At 47.7% G+C, this 18,650-nt stretch overlaps 1 non-coding gene across 1 annotated transcript; it reads right to left on the reverse strand.

Annotated features, from left to right (window-relative positions):
• Positions 1 to 8,824: 8,824 nt before the first annotated feature.
• On the reverse strand, positions 8,825 to 8,897 carry TRNAT-CGU (transfer RNA threonine (anticodon CGU)). The gene has a single exon. It is a non-coding gene; the product is annotated as a tRNA-Thr (tRNA).
• Positions 8,898 to 18,650: the final 9,753 nt, after the last annotated feature.

Raw genomic sequence — 18,650 nt, forward strand, 5'->3', positions numbered from 1 at the left:
ATGTATGTTATGTAACATTTCCAAGTTCAAGTGTTGTTGTTTGAATTGCTGTATGATTTGAATGTATTGATGTTTGTCATGCTTAGTTTGTCCCAACCCTGTAACAGCCGAAAGGCTAACAGTATCTGGAAAATAAATAACTAAATAAATAAATAAAATAAAACCACGTGTGAGTGTTCGCTCGTCATCTGCAGTTTCCTCCTTGCGACACTAATTAGTTTAGGTGTTTCAAACTTTCAATGAGCGTGCCCTACTTCAGCATCTGCAAGCATGTATACGTAGATACAGAAAGCGAAACATCGCGGTGTCTGATCGATGGTGGATTGGTATACGAGGCATGCGGCCGCGTTGTTGAATGTGCGCAGCCGATGCCGTCAATGGAGATCGCATCACCGTCGTGGCTCTGGTCCTGAAAACATGTGAACTCGCAAAAAGAACAGCACGCCTGTCCTTTTCCTTACAATATTTGTTTCCGCAGTGTAACGACAGGGACAGTGAACACGAGTATATGTTAATTGCTTATTTCTTCCACTCTGGAATTTGCAAACAGCACATGAGTTAATTACTCCGGAGCAACTGTTTATATTGCTGCTTCGGCGGTCAATCGACCGTTCATGCCATCTACCATAAAGGCAAAACAGTATCAAATTACCAAATTTGAGATAATTGTGATTGGATACCACTTATGGGTGTCGGAAGTATACAAACCTGTGTTGTACAGCAGTAAGAAAAGTCTTGAGGAAAAGGGGTTGGTGTGACTGGGAAGGGGGCAAGCTCCGCCCTTATGCACCCCCTGGCCGATGCAAATTACTGCAGTTTGCCTCAGTAATGTTTGTTCAATGAGAGCGTCATCATGAAGTGTTTCATAATAATACCACACAGGGGCGTCACTCGCTTAACAGATTATAACAAATAGCTATTGCTGCGCTGATTGTATATACCGTGCACAGGGCCACAAATATTATTTGATAACCTTTAGTAAATGTGCACTAAACAGTGACAGCAGGTTTCGCTTATGAATATATATTAAGCAGTGCGCTAGGCATGCCTTGTCTTGATCAGTAAACTACGTAAACATGTACGTACGACATCCAAAAAAATTGGCCCGAATCTACATGTTACACTGTAAATGTCGTCGTAAGACGATAGCCTTGCGTCTGGAGAGAGTGAACGAAACGTTTATTTGATGTTCTGCGCAAGAAAATCGGTGAATGGCATTCTGAAGCCGTTGCGTTAGAGTGCCTCGAGCGTGTAACGGAGACAAACAAGCGCGTCTAGGCACGTTAGACACGAGCGCCATCTGGCAGTTATCTTTGAAAACGAAGGCGTGCGCGACTGCGGAGAAAGATGCGCGACCGTCTCAGAGGTGATAAGGTGTAGAATGCAAAGTGACGGGCAGGTGCCACCACCGTCCCGTCGTAGCAAAGCGTTGCAAACACCTTCTTGAGCATCGCGTTGCACTGTCAGCGCAGCGCGTTAAACGCTGCAGTCCTTAGAGTTACTTGTGTGTGCCTCTTCTATTAAAATGGCAGACATACAAAACATACAAATGTTGTTATGGCGCCTCAGATATACCCAATGGTTGCGTTTTTAGTTGACAATCGCACAACTATGAACGCTAAACCTTGAGCAATATTGATGGGCACTGCGAATGGGGTCAGCCGTTTGATGTCGTTTGAGGTATCGTTAGGGTGGACAAACAGACAAATGTACAGACAGACCAAACTTTTTTCGTCGAAGGTCCCCAAGAAAGGCTATCGTTTTTAATAAAGCTGCATCTCTGATGTCCCGCGCCGCTCAGCTGCACTCACGAGGCGCGCATACCCGAGGTGATTCGGAGGCCGCTGTGTCGGCTCCCCGTCTCGAGGCCTTCGCGGTATACGCTCTGGGACGGCACCTCACCTGGTGTAAGCCGCCTACGCCTGTAGCCTGCGTGAAATGAATTGCTGAAGCACTGTCGATGCACTGAAACACGGTTGAAAGCTCACCGAAAGTGGAGCGTAAAGCGGATATAGCGAAAGTCACTGCCAGCGAAGTGCTTGCTGCTCACGCTCGGTGAATGCGTGGGGCACTTTCTCTCACTGAGTTTGACTGGACTATCCACTTCTTCCTCATCTTCGGGTCTTTAGAATAGTTGTGAAAGCTAGCGCCCTTTCCACGGGTGGGTGATCATATTAGACCACAGAGCAATACTCAACCATTGTGCATATCACTCGCCACGGAGACAAGCAGCCGCAGTATTAAGAAGCAAAGCGCTTTGTTTTCGAAATGAGCATTAAAAGCGGACACCCACGGTCGTTAGAACAGCGTCGGTAGCCACTACACACGAGATAACCAACTGAGCTGCGTATTTGTCGAGTTTTACCACGGAGGTGGTTTCTATATATATACAAATATATATAAGGGAAAGAAGTGTATATATGCCTAAGGGCTCGTTATTCCCTGTTTTGACACAATATTAATGAGATCTAACAGACGATAATGCCAAGGGGGGTATAGGAGAAGGTATTAGAACAAATGGAATATAAATACGAAGAAAGAAAAGTGGGTGAAAAAATAACCAGCCGTGAGCAGCAATAAGAACCTACGACCTTCGAATAACGCGTTCAATGCTTCAATATATATATATATATATATATATATATATATATATATATATATATATAAAAGGGAAAGAAGTGTATACCTAAGGGCTCGTTTTTTCGTGTTTTCGACACAATAATAATGAGATCTAACAGAAAGTAATGCCAAGGAATGTACAGGGGAAGTTATTAGAACCAATTGAATGTAAATAAGAAAAGTGAATGAAAAAATTACCAGCCGTGAGCAGGAATCGAACCTACGACCTTCGAATGACGCGTTCGATATATATATATATATATATATATATATATATATATATATATATATATATATATATATATATATATATATATATATATGCTTAAGCGCGGCGTCGTTCAACCATCAAGAAGTCCTCAGACATTGCCGGCTGTGTTAGCTAAAAACAAAAATGACACGATAGGCTTTCGCGTAGATTATCGTCGTCTAAACAAAGTTCAACCAAAGGATGTTTATCCTTTGCCTTAGATCGATGATTCCCTCGACAGTTTACAAGGCGCAGATGTCTTTTCCTCCTTTGATCTACGCTCTGGTTATTAGCAAGTGCCGATGAAGCCGGATGATAGGCTGAAAACTGTCTTTGTTACACCAGATAGCTTATAGAAATTTAACTTAATGCCATTCGGTCTTAGCAATGCGACGACAAAATTTAAGTGCATGATGGACACTATTCCACGAGGCCTCAATAGGAACACGTGTTTGTGCTACTTGGATGATGTGTGGTGGCATTTGCGCCTGATTGTCTCACGCAGCTTCGTCGCTCAGAGCAGGTTTTACGCTGCCTCACTCCAGCTGGCTTCAACTTCAACTTAAAGAAACGTTACTTAGAAGCACACAAGCTGACCATTCTCGGACAATTCGTGTCGAAGGATGGAGTTCTCCCTGACGCCGCTAAGCTACATGCTGTTCGAGAGTTCCTCGGGCCCAGTGTCTCTCAAGGAGTTGCGTAGTTTTATTGGGCTTGGCTCTTTCCGTCGCTTCGTCCGCTATTTTGCCTCGGTCATGGCCCCTCTGACATACCTACTTGAATGAGACCGCAATCTATCCGCGTGGTCTCCAGCCCGCGAAAGTGTTTTTTCAAAGCTCCACGAACTTCTTACAACACCATCCATACTGTTTCATTTCGATTTAAGCGCAGAAATCCACACAGTTGATTGTGGTGTCGGTATTGCCGATGTACTGGCCCAACAAAAGCCTGGCTACAAAGAATATGTTGTTGCGTACGCGAGTCGCACTTTTACAAGAGCAGAATCAAATTATTCACTAACCGAGAAAGAATGCCTATGGATCATCTGGGCCATTGTGAAGTGTCAGCCTTATCTGCACGGTCACCTTTTCGATATTGTTACCGATCACCATCTGCTGGTTATCCTCCCTCAAGGATTCCTCCGGACGATTGGCCCTATGAGCTTCGCGGCTCCCATCCGTGCATTTACCACTCGGGCCAGAAGCATGCCGATGCCGATGCCGATGCTTTTTAGAGTTAGCGTGTTTCTACTGATATTGCGAGTGTCTTCATCCAAGACAACTTATTTTCACCATCAGGATTCATAGGCATGGCTTCAGAGCAGCGCAAAGATTCGTGAATTGCGTCTTTGATGAATTACCTCTCTGAACCACACGCCCACCCGCCGTCTCGAGCGCCACGTCGACAAGCCTCTCACTTCACCATCCGTGATGAAATTCTTTTTCGCCGCAACTACCAACCTGCAGATGACCGCAAATGGCTTCGTCACACCGAGGCAACTCCACGCTGCCATATGTGCTGCTTTCGATGCCGATCCGCAGAGTGCACACGCCGGTTTGTTTAAAACCTGCGCAGGCTACGTCATTGGTTTTATTGACACGGCATGCACACATTCGTGCATAAGTACATTCGATCTGGCACAGAGTGCCAACGCCACAAGCATGATCCTTGCCACCCTATACTGCGCTAGTGCAACCGTTACCATGCTCAGTGCAACCAATAATTCGACCGGGTTGAAATAGACATTAAGGCCTTCTGCCATACACATCACCTGGGAATTGCTCGTTTATTGTATCGATCGACCATCTCACGAGATATGCATAAACGGCCGCCCTGCCAGCCGTGACGGCACATGACAGTGCGTCTTTCCTTCTGCAAAACATTGTTCTACGTCACGGCGCGAGATCCTCGAGAAATTCTGAGGGACCAAGGCCGCGTCTTTCCCACAGATGCCATTCAAGGACTTCTCTCTCGATGCCACATGATTCACCTCTGTAAAACGGCATATCTCCCACAAACAAACGGCTTGACCGAATGTTTCAACCGAATTCTGGGCGACATGCTTTCCATGTATCTCGCCTGCGACCACAGCAGCCAGGACATCATGCTTACCTACGTAACGTACACTTATAACGCGACTCCCCAAGCGCCGACAGGATTTTCTTCTTTTTTCTCTATGGTCGAAAGCCATTATCATCAATCAACATCCTTCTCCCCGGCCGACCCGACTCATTCGAGGGCACACCAGTGTCCGAAGCTGCTCGATATTCGGAATAATTTCGGCAATTAGCTGCCACCCTTATAACACAAGAACAAGGGCTACAGAAATTTCGTCGCGATGACGGACATTCCCACTGCCAGTTTTCGGCCAACTCTCTTGTTTGGCTGTGGGTGCCTCCCACTGCTGCTCGAGGTACCTCTACGAAGTTCGTCAGCGAGTACCATCGACGTTACCGCTTCATAGAGCTAACTTCTGCCGTCAAATAGCTCATCAAACACCTCACGCCCACTGCAGACCTGCGTCGCCGAGGAACGTGTATCGTCTCAATTAGTATCGCGAAACTGTTGTCGTCACGACACCTTTGAACACCTACTTGGCACCGTCTTCAGCGAAGGGGAAACATGTAATGAAGAAGTAGTGGGCCATACAAAACCAAGCAGTCGAGTGGATCGCATAGGGCATTGTCGCTCTTCTCGCTAGCTAGGCCTACGTTTCTGTGGTGTCTGAAATGACAGTTACACTTGTCGGGCTGTCTCAGTTTTTTCTTATACCTACAATAATCTTGGCTCTGCTACCTCCATCATGGATCAGATCATAATCACTGAAAATGGAATCGAAGCTCGTATTGATCGTTTGTCTAGCAGCTCAGCTTCTGGTCCAGATGATATTTGTCCGAAATTGGTAAAGTTAGATAGACCAGTTACCTATGTCCTTCATCTTCGCATGTCTTTTTCAACATTTGATTCAGTCAGGATGCATCCTTGACAGGTGGAAAGTATCTAAAATTTCAATCTTAAAATATGGAGACCCATCATTTATCACCGACCTATCTAGCGGGCCAGTATATTATGTAAATTATTAGATCTCACCCTACCATCAGCAATCATGAAGTAATTAACAAAGCACAACCATCATTTTAGCAACTGGCATGGCCTTCGAAAGAATTTCTCTTGCGAGACGCAGTTATTGGAGCTGGTCTCTGTCTTTTATGAAGCCGTTAATGACTCGATCATTACTAATATACGCCATATTTATCAACTTTTTGAGGAAGTTTATAAAGTAGCTAAAACCGTTTAAATATTAAAATTCACTATAATATTATTCATAAGCAGGTTGTGAACTTGGCACGTAATTTTTTAAGCAACAGGCATCCATTCACAACTGTGAATACATTTTCTTCATCGCGATTACTGGTTAAATCAGAAGTACGTGCTTCGGGGCTGTGTATTGGGGAATATTTTCTATTCCTGTTACATGTAAACATAGGCAATAACATTTACACAAGAGTTAGATTAGTTGCATAGAATTGCGTAACTTATAAGTAAATAACTAGCCCTAGCTCCGATACTGACATGTCCGATACTGGCACAAATAATTGTCAGCTTTCCCTCTTTAACACGATGTGCTTATTGCATCTGCGTCCACGTGCTTCTGCCTCGAAAGAAGTTCATGAGCATTATTGTTATAACTCGCAATATTTATCACAAAGAGAAACCTAGCCCACGGAATGCCGTTCGTTGTACGTACACTGCGATAGCAATGATACAGGTATGAAAATAGAACCGTGACGGTCATATTGCATATAAGCACTTTACGTGAAAACTGCGAACTAACCGTGTGATTTGCGGCAGTAGAAAATTGAAAGGCCCGTGAATAACAAGAATAGCTGTGTCCACCTTTGCGCTGTGGTGGACGGTAGATGGCGCGCCGCCTATAGGTGGCGTGGCCAGGCAGTCTGCAGCACGTGCTCGCGTGGTCCGCGAACTTTTGTGGTTGCCTGTACATCCAAAGTGACCAAGATGTATCTTTCTGGAACAGTTCAATCGCCAATGCCACGTAAAAATGGCCAGAGTATTTCATGTAGGATGAGTAAGTTTGCGGAATACGGCTAATGAGGGTCTCAACAAAAGAGGAAGTCTTCTCAGTTATGGAACCATTAGCCGGCACTACTGGTCTGCCGGAGTTACCTACCTGGGTAATTTACGGTAGTATAAAATCTTCCTACTGAAGGACTGAGAGGGAGAAAGAAAGACAAGACAAAAATTGCCCTACAGTGTCTGCGGTGAACAAAGTTAGGGAGAAGACAAGAAATAAAGTGGACAGTACAAGCGCAAACTATCAACTGAAGTTTATTGAAGAAACTTGTAAAAAAGAAGGCTTCAAGGAAAGAGAAAATTCGGTTTACGAAGAGGGTGGGGCGCGGCCTTCTCGAGGTCCTACACGCGGAATGATTACGATAACCAGATGTGTTGCTGATTCAAAGTTCTTATCAAAGTATGCTAATTGAATTGCACGACACCCTCTTCGTAAACCAATTTTCTTTTTCCTGAAAGCCTTCTTTCTTACAAGTTCCTTCAATAAACTTCAGTTGATACTTTGCGCTTGTACTGTCCATTTAATATTTTGTCTTCCCCTAATTTCGTTCTCCGCAGCAACTGTAGCACAATTTTTTTCAGTCACAAAAAACCAAATAGCCCAATACCTCACTTTGCTCAAGGAAGACAAGTCGTAAACTTTCCTATCTACCACGACCCCTAATTATTCTTTAATGACACATTTAAATTGAGTGATGGGGTCCATTTTCAAGTGCAAGCAGAAGATGCATGGTCACGCAGCTGTCTGTAAGCCTCAGATTAATAGTAATCTCAAATCATATGAACAATGGCTCCTCCTTTGTCGGCTTGTTTGATGACAATGTCAGAATTGTTGGTCAAGCTCTTTATCGCGTCGCTTTATTTAGAGGAAATGTTGGTATTTAACGGTTGCAGTTTTTTGTAATCTTCGAGTAAATCACGTTGTACTGCTTCTAATCATATATCCAGGCTTTGTCGCGTTGAACTGGGGGTGTCCATCACCTATAGAAAAACGAAGGAGTGGCAGAGTTATTCGAAGTAAGAATATTATAGGAAAATTCCCAAAGTCTCGTGTAGCGGGCGAAGCTGTCAAGACCTTCTAGGAACAGAAATTCGTTATAACCACCAGATGCAGGACAAAAGTTACGCCCACGTGATCATACAGATTTATCGTCATCGGATGAACAGTGATTGCAAATATTTACCATGTTATACTTCGGTGCCATACAGGAAGCTTCTGACGTAGCCCATGACGTGGCAGTGGTCAAAGAGACCGATACAGGCACAGTGTCACGCGCAAGTTTGCTCATCTTATTTTTAGAAATCTCAAATGTTTCTTTAGTCAATACGCGTCAAGTACGAGTATTTGTCCTGATAGTAGGGAAGCAGCTGTCGTTCAGTGACAGAGATTTTGCTGAATTCTCATAATGATTCAGGACGATACGGGTGAAGTACAAAGAGGCTTTTTTCGGTGTGTCATCGAATTTTGTTTAGTTACTAGGTGATAATTTAACGCCTGGATGATGCACAGATATCAGATTTTTACGAACAACTGGTTATGACGCGTAAACATTAAATCTGGAAGCATGCATTTCTGATCGTATCTTCTTTTAACTACCTTACTAAAGCGTGAAAAACAGATATTGGTACAGACTCCTTGCACTGAACGATGATATATATATATATATATATATATATATATATATATATATATATAAGGAAGAGAAGTGTATACCTAAGGGCTCGCGTTTCCGTGTTTTTAACCCAATAATTATGAGATATAACAGACAGTAATGCGAAGGAATGTGCAGGGGAAGTTATTAGAACCAATGGAATGTAAATAAGAAGAAAGAAGAAAGAAAAGTGGATGAAAAAATTACCAGCTGTGAGCAGGAATCGAACCTACGACCTTCGAATTACGCGTTCGATGCTCTAACCACTGAGCTATCACAGCGGCCGTCCCTCCATCCACTTTTTTGGGGTTTATATGTGAATTTAGAAGTAGAAGTGACAGTCAGTGCCATCTATAGGCCAAACAACGAGTGTGAAAACACTCTTATTCGCATGTTTGGCGTCACGTAGCACGTGAACTTATTATGAGCGGGCCGCTGATTAATTGTCCCTCTTATACAACCTAAACACACCAAGTCTGCCAGTACGAGACCCTCGTTCAATGAAATAAGGGAGAGAAGTGTATACCTAAGGGCTCGCATTTCCGTGTTTTTAACACAATAATTATGAGGTATAACAGACAGTAATGCGAAGGAATGTGCAGGGGAAGTTATTAGAACCAATGGAATGTAAATAAGAAGAAAGAAGAAAGAAAAGTGGATGAAAAATTACCAGCTGTGAGCAGGAATCGAACCTACGACCTTCGATTTACGCGTTCGATGCTCTAACCACTGAGCTATCACAGCGGCCGTCCCTCCATCCACTTTTTTGGGGTTTATATGTGAATTTATAAGTAGAAGTGACAGTCAGCGCCATCTATAGGCCAAACAACGAGTGTGAAAACACTCTTATTCGCATGTTTGGCGTCACGTAGCACGTGAACTTATTATGAGCGGGCAGCTGATTAATTGTCCCTCTTATACAACCTAAACACACCAAGTCTGCCAGTACGAGACCCTCGTTCAATGAAATAAGGGAGAGAAGTGTATACCTAAGGGCTCGCATTTCCGTGTTGGTAATTTTTTCATCCACTTTTCTTTCTTCTTTCTTCTTATTTACATTCCATTGGTTCTAATAACTTCCCCTGCACATTCCTTCGCATTACTGTCTGTTATATCTCATATATATATATATATATATATATATATATATATATATATATATATATATATATATATATATATTGTAGAGAAGCCGCCGAACACTGAAGTGGGTCAAACTCTCAAGTGTTTGGGTGCACCCAAAAAGGACGCCACTCGCGCTGAGAGTCCGTGCTTGGCCGTTACTGTCGCCATTGTGTATACTCGCTGTGGGCCTGCTAATAAACGCCATAACAAATTGGTGGAGAGTGCTACGATCCCCTTCGATGCCCTTGGAACTGCGCTCACATACCCTGCAATCTACCATGTCCCACGACGCCTCTCAGCAAACGCCTCCTCCCATGCCACCCTCTTGTCCCGGCGTCCACAGGATCCGAGATCCACCAATCTTCACGGGCGCCGATGGCACTGACGTGGAGGACTGGCTCGCCATTTACGAGCGCGTGAGCGTCCCCAACAAATGGGAAGAGGACGGCAAGTTGACAAACTTGGTGTTCTACCTTGCGAGCGTTGCAAGCTTGTGGTACATCAACCATGCGTCTGATTTTGCAACCTGGTCCGATTTCAAGACCGCTATCACCAACGTTTTTGGCCGCCCTGCCGTTCGTAAGCTGCAAGCCGAGTAGCGCTTAAGCGAACGCGCTCAGCAGGCCGGTGAATCATTCACCAGTTACATAGAAGATGTCCTGGACCTGTGCAACAAATCCAACGACAGCATGTCCGAATCCGACAATATCCGGAACGTCATGAAGGGCATTGACGATGATGCCTTGACGATGCTGCTTGCCAAAAACCCAGGCACAGTAGCGGAGGTCATCACGTTGTGCCAGAGCTACGAGAAGCTCCGCCGGCAGCGTTCGATGACCTGTCGCTCCACACCACGAGATGCAGAGCTTGCAGGCTCGGAGGCCAGCTGTGATCAGGTGGCACTGCTGGCAGACCTCAAGTCCTTCATACGTGAGGAAATCGCGCGGCAGTTCTCTCTCCTGCCCTTTGCCCACCCACCGGCTGCTCAACAATCGGCCACTACCATTCTTCCACCCAACCGCCGAGCAATTGAGCAGGAAATAGCGGAGGTCATGCCTGCGTACCAACCACAACAGCGTCCGGCCCCTGCGCGCCCAAGTTACGCCCAAGTGGTCGCCAGGCCGCCTCCAGTCGTTCAACCACCCGCCCCACCGACTTACGCCGAAGCTGCCGCACGACCTTTGCAGCGGGTATGCCGGCTACGTATGTTGACGTGGCCTCTCAGACTCAGCTCCAGCACCCCCTGCAGTCTTTCCAGCCACCGTTCCATCCATCGGCTCTTGTGTCATGGACAAGAGATAACCCAGCGAACTGATGGCGCACACCCGACAACCGGCCCATCTGCTTTGCCTGCGGTTACGCCGGTCACGTAGCCCGTTATTGCCATCGCGTACAGCTGGCTCCAACTTTTTCGCCTGTTGCTGGCCACCTCAGCCGTCCCTATCACAATTAACCATAGTCTATGCCACTGCCATCTCGCCCAGGTTCATCTCCTCGAAGGTCGCCCTCTCCACGACGTCGTTCCCTGTCCCCCATGAGGCCAAGCTCGGCTACTCATGAGCGGGAAACTAGTCGTCGCAGTCCCCGAGGCAAGGACTGCGATGCTATTGCAATGTGAAAGCCCTCAGAGCCGCCCATCGAATGTCATAGACGTGCTTGTGGACGGTGTTCATGCATCTGCTCTTATTGACACTGGAGCTGCAGTATCCGTTATGGACGAAAAGTTTTGCCGCTTGATTTGAAAAGTTACGACGCCGATTTCTGGGTTGTCCCTTCGTACTGCCGGTTCACATCGTATCCATCCTTCAGCAGAGTGCACAGCTCGCGTTGTCGTTCAGGACCTTCTGTATGTCGACCAATTCATCATCATTCCTGCATGCTCTCATGACGTCATCCTGGGGTGGGATTTTCTATCCCGCATCGACGCCGTCATCCATGGTGCCGCTGCCGAAATTAAACTCTCACCCTTCTCGCATTTGACGCCGGAAGACAGTCCCTCGAAACTAAGCAAGATTCTCGTGAAAGACGATACCATAGTGCCTCCAAGCTCGGCGATGGGTGTATCTGTCTACTGCGCTGGACTCTCCGACACAATTGCACTCGTTTCGCCATCAGACCGTCCTTGCCAAAGAAACGGGTTGCTAGTACCTTTCGCGACCGTGCAAATCAACAAGAGCAACGCCGCCATTTTTGTGACCAACCCATCCCCGTACACTGTTACCTTGGTTCGAGGGGAATGTCTCGGTATAGTGGAACCAGTGGATAACGCACAAGTCCTGGACGTACCTAATGACTCACGTTGTCCCAATTCGCGTACCGTCAGTGCTGTTTCCACTTATGATTCATCATCTCCTGATGTATTTGGCCCCTACATTGATGACAATCTTACGTCCGTACAGCGTTCCCAGCTTCTGGACCTGCTGCGAGAATATCATTCTTCTTTCGATGTCGGGCGAAGTTCTCTCGATCGCGCGTCCGCTGTTACACATCGTATCGACACTGGTGCCCATCCACCAATACGGCAACGTCCCTACCGCGTGTCGCCTGCTGAACGTCGAGAAATTAACGATCAGGTTGATGATATGGTCAGACGCGACGTTATTCGGCCCTCGGACAGTCCATGGGCGTCTCGTGTTGTTCTTGTTGCGAAGAAAGATGGTTCTGTGCGGTTCTGTGTGGACTACAGGCGGCTCAATAAGATCACTCGAAAGGATGTTTACTCACTGCCGCGCATCGATGATGCAATCGACAGCCTTCACGGAGCCGAATTTTTTTCTTCTCTCGATCTGCGCTCGGGGTACTGGCAAGTACCTACGGCTGATGACGCTCGACCGAAGATTGCGTTCATCCCACCCGACGGCTGGTACGAATTCAACGTCATGCCGTTTGGTCTATGTAATGCACCTGCGCCCTTTGAGCGCATGATGGACACCGTTCTGCGCAACTTGAAATGGCACACGTGCTTGTGTTACGTCGAAGACGTTGTTGTGTTCGCCCCACATTTCTCTACGCCTCTCCAACGTTTGAAAGATGTTTTCGCACGTGTGAGCAATGCCGGCTTGCAACTAAATTTGAAGAAGTGCCGCTTTGCCTCACGGCAACTCACCATCCTAGGGTACGTCGTGTCTAAGGATGGCATTCTTCCTGACCCAGCCAAGCTTCTGGCCGTGGCTGAATTCCCCAAACATGCGTTCGTCAAAAAACTGCGTAGTTTCGTGGGCCTGTGCTCATACTTCCGACGCTTCATACGAAACATTGATACGATTATATTTCGCTTACTTTTTGTTGTAAAACCCCCACTACTTTCTGTAAAGCCTTCGGGCATAGAAAGTATTCAAATAAATAAATATCACCGCTGACGAAGCTCCTTGGAAGTAACGCGCCCCTCAATTCGTGGTCGTCTGAGTGCGACGACGCGTTCGCGAAGCTCCGCCATTTGCTGACGTATCTTCCCATTTTACGCCACTACGACCCTACGGCCCCGACGGAGGTGCACACAGACGCCAGCGGTGTAGGCCTCGGCGCTGTCCTGGCGCAGCGCAAACCCGGATTCCCTGAATATGTCGTAGCATATGCAAGCCGTACGCTCAAGAGAGCCGAGACAAACTACACCGTCACAGAGAAAGAGTGCCTGGTGATCGTCTGGGCCCTTACAAAGTTTCGACCTTATTTGTATGGTCGCCCATTCGACGTCGTCACCGACCATCATGCACTATGCTGGCTTTCATCATTGAAGGGTCCCTCAGACCGTCTCACCCGCTGGGCTCTTCGCTTACAAGACTACGACATCCGCGTGCTGTACCGCAACGGACGCCAGCATGCTGATGCCGACGCCCTCTCGCGCTCCCCTCTGCCTGAAGGTGATGTGGTCTGCTCAGTATCCTCGGCTGCTGTTTCTGCCATTGATGATGACATCATCGCTACCGAACAGCAAAAGGATAATTGGATCAGCCCGCTCATCGACTTGTTCTCTGATCCATCCGCAACGCCATCCACGCGTGCCTTGCGTCGTCAAGCTCGCCGTTTCACCATCCGTGACGGCCTTCTACACCGACGCAATTACGACGCCGATGGCCGGCAGTGGTTACTCGTGATACCCCGCAGTCTGCGGTCAGAGATATGTGAATCCTTCCATTCTGATCCGCAATGCGCGCACTCTGGGGTATTCGAAACCTACCATCGCATTCGACAACGCTACTTCTGGCGCGGGATGTACCGCTACGTGCAGCAGTTCGTTCGCTCCTGCCTCGCTTGCCAACGCCGTAAACCGTCAGCACACATGTCGCCAGCCAGTCTGCAACCGTTACATTGCCCTGAGCGTCCGTTTGGGCGCATAGGTATCAATTTGTATGGACCACTTCCTCTGACGTCGGCTGGTAACCGCTGGGCCATCGTCGCCGTAGATCATTTAACGCGATACACCGAAACCACCGCTATTCCTGCGGCTACTGCGCGTGATGTTGCGTCCTTCCTACTGCATCGATTCACACTGCGCCACGGTCCACCTCAGGAGCTTCTCAGCGATCGAGGCCGTGTCTTCTTGTCAGAAGTCGTCGAAGCCATTCTCACGGAGTGCCATTCTGTCCACCGCAAAACAACTGCTTACCACCCGCAGACAAATGGTCTGACCGAACGCTTTAACAGCACCCTCGGCGACATGCTTTCAATGTACGTCGCCGCCAACCACACGAATTAGGATACTATACTGCCCTTCGTCACCTACGCCTACAACACCACCCCTCAGAGCACGACCGGTTTTTCACCTTTCTTCTTGCTGTACGGAAGGCACCCGTCACACACCATCGACACGATACTCCCGTAAACGCTGGATCTATCTGAGTGTGCACCTATTTCTGAGACAGCCAGGCTTGCTGAAGAGTGTCGCGAGCTGGCCAAGACATTTACGACGCATGAGCAAGAGCAGCAGAAAAGTATTCGTGATGGCTCCTCGACTTCTGAACCCACGTTCCTTCCTGGTTCCCTTGTATGGCTCTCAATCCCGACCTCTGTAGCTGGCCTTTCTTCGAAACTACTCCCGAAATATGAATGTCGCTACCTGTGATCGAGCGCACATCTCCAGTCAACTATCTTGTCGAGCCAATTGAACAATCTTCAGACATGCGCCGTCGCAGGCGCGACATAGTCAACGTGGAGCGCCTGAAGGCTTACTATGACCCGCTCGTAGTGACAAGCTGTTAGGTGGCCAGGCGGCTCCCTCTTCGACCCCGGAGTAATTGTAGAGAAGCCGCCGAACACTGAACTGGGTCAAACTCTCAAGTGTTCACTAGTGGGTCTACCCAAAAAGGACGCCGCTCGCGCTGAGAGTCCGTGCTTGGCCGTTACTGTCGCCATTGTGTACACTCGCTGTGGGCCTGCTAATAAACGCCATATATATATATATATATATATATATATATATATATATATATATATATATATATATATATATATATATATATTGCCGCATGTTAGACCCACGCTGTAGCCTTGCGCGCCGATTCCTGCTCATATGAATTCCGGCACACCAACTGACAAGGAAAACGCGCCATGCCACACTGTATGCACGTGTCAACACATCACGTGTGCTGGAAAAAGAAAGCTGGCGGCTTTTTGAAGGAGCGGTACGCAGCGAGACGCCGGAAGAAGAATTTGACGAAGTTTTCACTAGCGAGCTCAGGTCTAGGCGACAAGACAACCTCTGTGTATTTAGTTGATGGGCACAAGTTCGCACAAAATAAATAGTTGTTTTAGCTGCAGGCGTTGTACTTCCCCGTTAGAAACAGGTGGAGGAGCCAGGGTATAATTCCAAGCCCCTCTCAGGTAAGGCAGCATAGCCCAAAACCCTAAGGTCGGAGCCAGCGCAGTTGACTCCCGTACACCAACGCACGAGTCACCACCTACGAAGTGAGCAGCCCGAGTTTGGCGCCCTCTTCGATTCTGCGAGACCAGTGGCGAACGTAAGTTCTGAAGCTCCCGCAGTGGCTGCCCAAGCGACGTCATTTCCATCTCATATGGTGATAACGCCAAAGGTCTTCCATGGCGATATTTCCGAACATTCCAGAGTACATGCTCGACAGTTTCGAACACGTCGTCAGATTCAACGGTTGGGAAGAAGCCAGGAAACTTCGCTACGTGTATACGTGGCACTGCACGATTCTGCGCGTATGTGGTTTGGAACCACGAAGCGTCCTTGTTGTCATGGGATAACTTTAAAAGGGAGTTCCTGGCTACGTATCCAAACACGGACCGTGAAGAAAAGGCAGGGGCCGCTCCTCAGACGCGAAACCAACGGAACAACGACAGCGTCACCATGTACATTGAAGATATGTCCCGACTGTTCAGCCGGGTTGACCCGATTATGGCTGAGGAAAAGAAGTTGCGACACCTGATGCGTGGAGTGAAAGAGAAGCTTTTCGGGGGCCTGATGCGTAATCCACCCCACTGTATTGCTGAGTGCACGATAGAGGCGACAATAATAGAGAAGACCCGGCCGCAGCGTGCGCACCAGTACAACAGGAACGTAATCGTCTTATATATGAGCGTGGTGTCGACAGCCCTCACGAGCAATATGGACCTCTTGCGTGAAATGGTGAGGGCTGTCGTAAGGGAAAGGTTCAGAAAATACAAACGACTCAAGGTCATCCAGCGATAACCTCGTTTGCCGACGTTGTGCGTGAAGAACTGCGGCAAGCGGTTCTTCATCCACAACCTCAGGTACTACAGCGCACATAACCGGAGCCTCCACTTTAGTTGTCGTACGCGCAAGTTGTACGAGTGGACCTCGGACGCATGAACCGGACGGCTACGACTGCTGTGATCCCCCCCCCCCCGTTTTCTCCGAGTACGCCACTACCCATGCCGGAAGCAAGACCACGTAAGAGCAATGTATGGCGGACGGTTGACCAGCGGCCCCTCTGCTACCGCTGCGAAGAAGCAGGTCATCTTTACTGGACGTGCCAGTATCGCCGAGCTGGACTGCGTGGTTTTCCATTCAACGCACTGTGCCCGCGCAACGGATGACCCTACGAAATTGAAGAGTATTGTCTTCACGCTACAAACTTCAAGACACGCTACAACGAGAGTCACGCTCTACAACACCGATGCCCTCTCAGTCGCCAAGTCCTCGTCCTTCATCAAATGCCCAAAGGCCACGTGCACCTAGCCCGCGTCGGGAAAACTAGGGCCAGTGACCTCCGGAGGTGAGGCCGCTGATATACTGACAACTGAAGACCCTTCATTGTTGACCCGACAGGACAGCATCAGTTACGGGACGATGAAGAAGTGCAGTACTAGCTATGTTACCTCTGAGATATTACGATCGACGATGCCAAGGCCATTGCTTAATAGACACTGGTGCAGACTACTCCATCGTCAGTAGCGCTCTGGCAAAGAAGCTAAAATGGTGATGACTAAACGGACCAGACCTCAGATACGTACCGCTGGAGGGCACTTAGTTAGCCCCTTGGGGTTATGCACCACAAGAATAGGAATAAGAGGATTCATGTATGTCGGCAGCTTTATTATTCTTCCTTGATGTTCCCGTGAACTGATTATAGACATGGACTTCATGCAAACAACTATTGCAGTCCTCGACTTGCAAGATTTCCAGGTTTCGTTTTCTACGAAGGATTCTGTCGCCATCTGCCCTACGGAGAAACCAATCGTTTTGTCTCTTCGCATTGTGGACGAAAATGTAACCGTGCCACCTCGTTCCAGAGTGATGGTTCTTGTGAGAAATAAAGTTATTCTTATTCTTGACTGTGACAGATTAGCGGATGGAAACATCGGACTGCTACTAGAAAAAAGGACAATGCGTGGCTAGAGGTCCGGAGAGCATTTGTGATAGATTTGAATATGTCCTATTAACTAACTTTCGAAATGAGCTGCAGCATGTCACGAACGAAACATTCGTGGCATCGCTGTATGAGTATGTGCCACTCTCAGATGTTTGCACTTTTCATAAAGCATCGGAGACTGCAGATAATGTACTCCAATGAGAAGACATTGACAGAGAGCTCTCGTCATCTCAGAAACAACAGATTGCTGGCCTCATAAGAGAATCCGCAGAGTGCTTTTCCAGTTCGTCGAATGTCGGACGTACTCCTGTCGCAAAGCACCACATCGTGGTAAAAGAACACGTGAGACCTATACATCAGCGCCCATACCGAGTAGCGCCGAAAGAAAGGGAAGCCATCAAGAACCAAGAGCACGAAACGCTCAACGAAGACGTGATCCAGACATCCAAAAGTTCGTGGGCATCACCTGTAGTACTGGTCAAAAAGAAGGACATCACTCTGTGATTTTGCGTTGACTACAGAAAGCTGAACCTGGTCACATAGCGTGATGTTTACCCACTTCCGCGGATTGACGATGCCTTGGATAAGTTACTTAATTCTCGCTTCTTTTCATCATTGGACTTATGGCGTATTCGGTTGGGTGATTTTGAGTGCTCTAGAGTACTCTGGAAAGAGGCTGCGCCTTCGGTTGGTAGAATTCGAGCACTCGGACTACCTTCGGTTGGTTTTTTCAGAGCGTTGGCCTCTGACTCAGAGCACTCCCGACCACTTTGACTTTGAAGTAAGAGCGTGGCGTGATCTGACCGGGAGAATGGATCACGTGACACAAGCCGGCCAAAACGTAGCTGCTGGCAGGTGAACCATGCAGGTGAGCAGTGCGAGCGTGCATTTCGGAAGGGGGCATCGCCGGGCTCTTAATACCTCGTGCACGTGCGTTGTTGGTGGCGTTTATGAGTGTGTGTGGGGGAGTTCGCAACTACGAAGCCATATATGCACCATGTCAATAACGAGACGGCTTGCGTGAAGGTGGACGAAACATCAATGCTGTCGCTACAGGAGCTCGCAGGCAGCGTCGTGATTTGCCTTGAATAGCAGCTCATGACGAGGATGATC

The sequence above is a fragment of the Rhipicephalus microplus genome, chromosome X (genome assembly GCF_043290135.1).
Source record: "Rhipicephalus microplus isolate Deutch F79 chromosome X, USDA_Rmic, whole genome shotgun sequence".
In the NCBI taxonomy this organism is placed as follows: Eukaryota; Metazoa; Arthropoda; class Arachnida; order Ixodida; family Ixodidae; genus Rhipicephalus; species Rhipicephalus microplus.